This window comes from Zonotrichia albicollis, chromosome 5, assembly GCF_047830755.1.
Source record: "Zonotrichia albicollis isolate bZonAlb1 chromosome 5, bZonAlb1.hap1, whole genome shotgun sequence".
Taxonomy (NCBI): Eukaryota; Metazoa; Chordata; class Aves; order Passeriformes; family Passerellidae; genus Zonotrichia; species Zonotrichia albicollis.
The window spans coordinates 8,123,916-8,131,491 of record NC_133823.1 but is presented as its reverse complement, the minus strand read 5'-3'; positions in this window follow the sequence as shown (position 1 = coordinate 8,131,491).

Sequence of the window (7,576 nt, the reverse complement as noted above, 5' to 3'; positions counted from 1 at the left end):
GGCAGATCCCAACAGGGAACAGAAACAAATCCACAGCTCCTGGGACAGGGGAGACTCACACAGAGCCTGCTGGGGTGGGATAGTGGGAAAAGGGGATAATAGGATAATGGAGTGGGATAATGGGATAATGGGGTGGGATGGGATGGATGAAGTGAGATGGGATAATGGGAAAAGGGGATAATGGGATGGGATAATGGGATGGGATAATGGGGTGGGATAATGGGATGGGATGGGATCTATGGGATGGGATGGGATGGGATGGGATGGGATGGGATGGGATGGGATGGGATGGGATGGGATGGGATGGAATGGGGTGCTATGGCTAGGGATGTTGCTCAGGGATGTTGCTCAGGGATGAGGCTCAGGGATGATGCTCACGGAGCCGATGTGAGCTGAGATTCCCCCCCTGGTGCTTCTCCTGCTCTGGGAAGGGAGCAGGGAGGCCATGCCTGGAGCCCACTCCTTGCAGCCACCCTGGGCTCTGTTCTTCCCCTTCCCACAGCCCAGCCCCTGTCCCAGGGCTCTCTCCAACACAGATGTACTTCCAGCTACATCCCCAGTGCATCTGAGATCTGCCAGCATGCAGAAACTGCTGAGACATTTCGGAGGAATTTGGTTTTTTCTCACATCTTCATGTTTTCAATTGCTGTCTATAAGCACAGACTATTTATAATCAGGAGAAGGTACTCAGCCCACGACCCCAGGAGATGCAGCCTGGTTCAGAGCAAGGTTCAGAGCTTGTGAATAATTTTTTTCAGGCCCCTGATTTTACTGGAATCAATGAAAAACAATTAAAGTAAGTCAAGCCCAACTTCGCCTTCCTATTTCAGAGAAATGAAAAAAGACTGGAAAAATGATCACTTGGGGTCAACCCAAAATATTTCCCTTTTCCTCCTAATTAAATTTTTTGCTTAATTTCGAAGTTTTTAAAAATAACCAGGTCCACTATGAAAGAAACTCCAGTTTCAGATGACAAATGGAAGCTGAAAGGTTTTGCTTTGAAAGTGCTCTGGTGTTTCTGATGTGAAACATAAGACAGGTTGAAAAGAAATATTCTGACATTTCAGTTCCATCATCACCTTACTTTTATTTTCAGTTCAAACCATCAGCTCCACTCAGCCCGTATTCCCCAGTAACCCACAGCCCCCATCGCTCCACTTCTAACTGAATTCCCTCCTGGTGAAAAATGATCCACAACTCTCTGCACAACATTTGCTCCAAACTGGTCAAAAACTGCTTTTAATTTCTGCTGCTGGATTTTGCTGGTCACCAGCAGCGGCAAGGACAGCCATAATGTGGGGGCTACAGCCATAATTTGGGAGTTACAGCCATAATCTGGGAGGTATAACCATAATCTGGGGGTTACAGCCATAATCTGGGGGTTACAGTCACAATTTGGGAGTTACAGCCATAATTTGGGGACTACAGCCATAATTTGGGAGTTACAGCCATAATTTGTGAGTTACAGCCATAACCTGGGGGCTAGAGCCATGATTTGGGAGTTACAGCCATAATCTGTGGGTTACAGCCATAATTTGGGAGTTACAGCCATAATCTGGGGGTTACAGCCATCATTTGGGGATTACAGCCATAATTTGGGGACCACAGCCATAATTTGTGAGTTACAGCCATAATTTGGGAGTTACAGACATAATTTGCAAGTTACAGCCATAATTTTGAGGGTTACAGCCATAATCTGGGGGTTACAGCCATAATTTGGGGGTTACAACCATAATTTGCGAGTTACAGCCCAAAATGAGAGGCAGAAGGCTCTCACCAGGCCATATATAGATCCCAAGGACATTATTTTGTAACATTTGGTATCTGCACATGAGTCTACGGGTGCAGCACGTCACTCCCAGGGATTTGAGGCTGAGGGATGCTGCTGGGAGTCAGAATTTCCTAGCAGCAGAGTCTCTCACCAATACCACTGGGATTTCCCACATGGAATTGTCTTGGTTAGTCCTGGCCTTGCAACATCCCCAGGTTAGCTCAGCTCTCGCTTTGAATGAGCTGTGATCAATTAAAAGCTCTGCTCACTGCTTATTCAAAGAACATAGAAATCTCCTGAGTCTGCTTCTCCCTTCTGGACTGCCTTTGGAAGACTGAAAATAAATCCAGTGCCAATTCTAAATATTTTCCGTCTCTGTGTTGCTGAGCTCAGATGAGTCTGACGGCTCTGGAAGCTGCAGGGAAAGAGCCAGAGCAGAAATCCTGGGGGGAATTCTCACCTCCCATCACTTCTGAAGGGAAAATATTCCTGCTGATTTTCTTCTGATCTTGGACAAATTTGGGCTTTGGGGGATTGTGACGGTGTTCACAGGGGTTCTTGGATTGGGGAAGAGATGAGGATCTGACTCCATGTTTCAGAAGGCTGATTTATTATTTTATGATATATATCACATTAAAACTATACTAAAAGAATAGAATAAAGGATTTCATCAGAAGGCCAGCTAAGAATAGAATAGGAAAGAATGATAACAAAGGTTTGTGGCTTGGACACTTTGTCCGAGCCACCTGGGCTGTGATTGGCCATTAATTACAAATATCCAACATGGGACAATCACAGATGCACCTGTTGCATTCCACAGCAGCAGATAACCATTGTTTACATTTTGTTCCTGAGGCCTCTCAGCTTCTCAGGAGGAAAAATCCTAAGGAAAGTATTTTCACAAAAGATGTCTGCAACAGGGGGACAAACAGGAGGGTCCCAGCACTGTTCCTCCAGTACTCCTCCAGCTGTAAGGACACAAGGAGGAGACCCTGAGAGGGTTTGAGCTCTGTACAGGAAGCACAGAAACTTCCAAGAAGCAGGTTCAAATTCGTTGTAAAGGCTGGGGATAGGATTCTCCTACCTGGGATCCTGATGGGATCCTCCTGATGGGTGGCTCCAAGTTAAAGCTGCTGGGCACAGGAGATGGACCCTGCCCAGCAGTTTTCTTTCCATGGCACATCCAGGACCACCTCTACCAGCTCTCCCAGGCTGGCAGGGAGGCACTTCAGTGTCACTTTGATTTTTTAAGGTTTTCTAAGCCTTCTGATGTTTACATTCTTGTAATGAACTTTCTGTAAATAACTTATTAGTTTGCATTCTTTTATGGAAGAAGAGAAATTTGATGGACTGTTGGTTTGTTCAGTGTCATTGGAGAGGAGGCACTGTCACCCTCCAATCCACTGTCACTTTTAGAAATCTATAAATGTTAAAGTCAGAAAATAAATTCCCCCTTTTACCTTGAAAACAGCAGTGTCCCATGTCGTGTTATTGTGTGTCTTATAATGACACTTTGGAACTGTCCCACAGCACTTAACCCAGGTCAGTGTGTGCTGGATTCACTTGTTCATGTTAGCATTTAACCCAGGTCAGTGTGTGCTGCCCTGTCTCTCCCATGTTACTCCAGTCACTGTAGATGATGGAGCCAGTTGTGGGACACACCTGTGCTTCCAAGGGGAAGGACATTCCTGCCCTTGTCCAGGACCCCTCCCTGCCGGCCCTGCTGGGGGCTCCAGGAGTGCTGCTGGTGATCCTGGGCCCCTTCCAGCCTGGATGGTTCCAGGATCCCTGGGTTTAGGGATGGGATTCCATGATCCCATCACTGCCCACCCCACAGCTGTGTCCCCTGGCTGGGCACTGGCACTGACCTCCCCAGCAGCAGGAAATGCACCCGGAATTTCTGCCCTCCTCTGATCCAGGGTTCAGGAGCACTGATAGCCCCAAGGGTGCTCACCACACATAGGGTGAAACCCTCTCCTTTGCAGACCAGGATTGCATCCTGAAGCCCAGAACAAATTGTTGCTCCCCCACTTAGACTCCTGTCCAGGTTGGTGGTGGTCCTGTTGGTGCCCTCTTGGTCCTGTTGGTGCCCCTGTTTTTGGGAGCTGCTGTACTCACAGAATGGTGGAAGCATGGGATGGATGGTGTTGGAAAGGACCCTAAAGATCATCGACTTCCAACCCCTCCCACTGTCCCAGGTGCTCCCAGCCCCACCAAACCTGGCCCTGGGCGCTGCCAGGGATCCATTGCAGCCACAGCTGTGCCAGGGCCTGCTCACCCTCACAGCCAGGAATTCTTTCCCAATGTCCAATCTAAACCTACTCTCCTTAAGTTCAAAGCCATTCCCTTGCTCCTGTCCCTGCAGGCCTTGTCCCCAGTCCCTCTGCAGCTCTCCTGGAGCCCCTGCAGGCCCTGCCAGGGGCTCTGAGCTCTGCCTGGAGCCTTCCCTTCTCCAGGGGAACATTCCCAGCTCTGCCAGAGCAGAGGGGCTCCCAGTCCCATAATAAGAACAGTGGTGTCCTGTTTTCAGAGTAGCTCTGCTGTTCAGGATCCCACCCCAGGGCCCACCCAAGCCAGTCAAGGAGAATTGCTTGATTTACATCAGTTGATAATCCCAACTGGTAACTAAACACAGAGGAAAGGGGCAAAGTTCCATAAAACCAGAGCTGGATGCCTGGAAAACCCATTAAATGCCCTCAAACTACAATGGATAATGAATCCTTAGCTGGCCATAATGTCTGAATAACCCAGTGGCCAGCTGACATCACATTTATCTTCCAAACGTTACCTCTGGTCCCTTAAAACACATTATCAGCACAGATTTGGTTGCTGGCGAGCTGGAAGCATAAACAGTGCAATTAAAGCCTTTATCAGTGAGGCAGGGCAGGGAGCTGCAGCGCTGTCCATGGCCAGCGATGGCCCCGGGATGCCCTGCTGGAACAGCCCTGCAGGGCACCTGCACACACGGCCCTTGTGCTGCTAACCGAGGCCTACAGCGGCTCTCTGTCCTTGCTGGGTGCTGGTTCGGGTTTTTCTCCTTCCCTCAGCACTGAGAATTCATTAGTCACAGGGGCGGCAGGTTAAACGGCACTGCGTGCAGAGCACGGTTTATTTTGGGTTGCACCAGCTCCACAGAATTTCTGCCTGATGCTTTTGCGTTCTCTCGTGCCCTCTCCTCCTCCTTTCCATTGTTGCTGTCAGTCTCACAGCTAACAAGGCTGATCTCGGTGCTTGCAGATGCTGCTCCCCCTCCCAGCCCTGCCTTTACAGTGCTTTCCATTGTAATAGGCCGCATAGAAAAGGCTCCAAGGCACAAAGGCTGGCAGGGATGTGCTTCCAGGCAGTGTGCCCCGAGGCACAGGTGTCTCTGTGTCCTTGGAACCTCTCCCAGCTGAGGAAACCTGGGGTCCCACACTGCCCCGGCAGCCCTGCACCCCCTGCTCTGCCCGCTCTGGGTTAAGGGAGATGGGATCTGACCCCTGGGGCCTCTTTCATACAGGGTTAAGGAAGACGGGATCTGAGTTAAGGGAGATGGGATCTGACCCCTGGTGCCTCTTTCACAGCAGAGCTTCTGCTCTTGGCTCTGGATTTGTATTTTTATTCCTTTTCTCCCGAGCCTCACGGTGATGTTGGTGTATCCTCCCTTCCTGTGCACCCTGTAATTATGTTCATTTGGATTCACATCATTTCAAGTTCTCAAAACTTAAAATCTCTGTGACTTTAAGTGGGTGTTCACACGTCCATCCAAGTTAGCTGCCCACCCTGCATTCCCAATCCAGGGAGCAAAGTGGATATTCAGGAATGGTTTATCCCATCCTGAGTAAATTCCTGAACCAAACCAGATCCTCACACCCTGCTTGGCTCCGTGGGGCACCAGAGGAGCCCGGGGCACTGCCTGTGCTGGAGCTGCCACCCTGCAGACCTGTGGGAATCACAAAATCCCACACTGGGCTGGGTGGGAAGGACCCCAGAGCCCCCCCAGTGCCACCCTGCCATGGCAGAGACACCTCAGTCCCACCCAGTGCCAGCCTGCCATGGCAGGGACACCTCAGAGCCCATCTAGTTCCACCCTGCCATGGCAGGGACACCTCCCAGTGCCTGTCCCAGGTGCTCCCAGCCCCAGTGCCCAGCCTGGCCTTGGGTTCCAGCAATGGGCCATCAGCAAATCCCTGCTGTTGTCCCCTCTCTGAGGTGATTTACACCAACCAACAGCCTCACCTCGGGCCATGGAGAGGACTCAGAGAAACATGAGTTTTTGTTTTACAGCTGGAATAACTGTTTGGCATAAATTAACCTGGGTGACCACCAGCCATGGAAATTCCCCTTTGGAAAATGTTCTTGAGGGAGCAAAGTGGGGAGGGAGATGGATGGGAGAGCAGTTAGAGGCCAGCCACGCACTCCATCATGCCTAAAGGAATGAGCTGTCACAGGGATATATGGGGAGAGGGACACTGCTCAGTAAATTAGGGCCTGACAGCCCTTGACTCCACTCCAAAGTGCTAATTGGAAAGCCTTCACCTCCTGCTGTCCCCAGAGCCTATCCACATCACAGCCTGGCCTCCCTGCTCAGCTCAGAGTGCCCTCCTGCTGCTCGGGCTTTTTCTGGAGCAGCTCAGCAGTGGGGACAGGGGTAATGAGGTGCTTGCTTTGCTTCCCCACTGAAACACGTTCCTTTGCTTCTCCACTGAAACGTGTTCTTTTGCTTCTCTACTAAAATGTGTTCCTTTCTTTCCCCACTGAAATGTGTTTGTGTTCATTTGTTTCCCCATTGAAACGTGTTCCTTTGCTTCCCCACTGAAATGTGTTTGTGTTCCTTTGCATCCCCACTGAAATGTGCTTTCTTTGCTTCCCGCTGGAATGCGTTCCTTTGCTTTTCCACTGAAATGTGTTCCTTTCCTTCCCCACTGAAATGTGTTTTCTTTCCTTCCCCGCTGAAATGTGGTCCTTTGCATCCCACTGAAATGTGGTCCTTTGCTTCCCCAGGGCTCCTGTGGTCCCTGCAGGGCTGGAGCACCTGAGGAAAGGCTGATGCTGCCTGTGTCAGGGCTGGAGCACCCCAAGGAAAGGCTGGTCCCACCTGTGTCCCACCATACACACAGGCTGTGCCCTGGGTCACACTGGAGACCTGGAGATGGGCTGGTGGCTGAGCTACCCCTGGGAGGCTGAGAGGCTCTGGCCTCATTACACCTGTGGAACAAACACTGAAATTTCACACTCTTAATTACAGCTCTAACTGATTCCACTGTTACTGATTAAGTACCAATTATGCAGATTTGCTGCAGCCTGTGGCGTTGTCTGTATCCAGCATCTGACAGCCCAAAATTGCTCCTATTAACCATTAAGGTGATATCTGAGATGCTGCTATGGGCAGGGTAGGCCTGACTTTCTAACAGTGGCTGCTTTGACTCTGAGAGTTGGATCCATCTCACCTGGGTCCATAAAACCTGCTTGTTTCCTTTGGAGGACACTGGGATCTCTGACACACGGTGGGTGCAGCTCCCAGTTTGTTTGAGTGCAGCAATCCATCAGAGCTGGGCCTGGAGAGGTCATTACTGCTCCACTCACCCTGCACTCCCTCAGAGAGAGAGACTCCACTTGCACTCTCTTCTCTGGGAGCCATGAAACTTGGCAGTGTGCATTTTAATGTCATTTCATAATGGAAATGCACAGGTGCTCTGGAAAGGCTCTCCCTCCCCGGAGGTAAAATGTGATCACCTTGTTCAGAGCTGGCCAAGAAATGCAGACAAATCCTCTGCCTCTTCCAAGAGAGCCCCAAGAGCTCCAATTGCCTGAAGAAATTAGGAG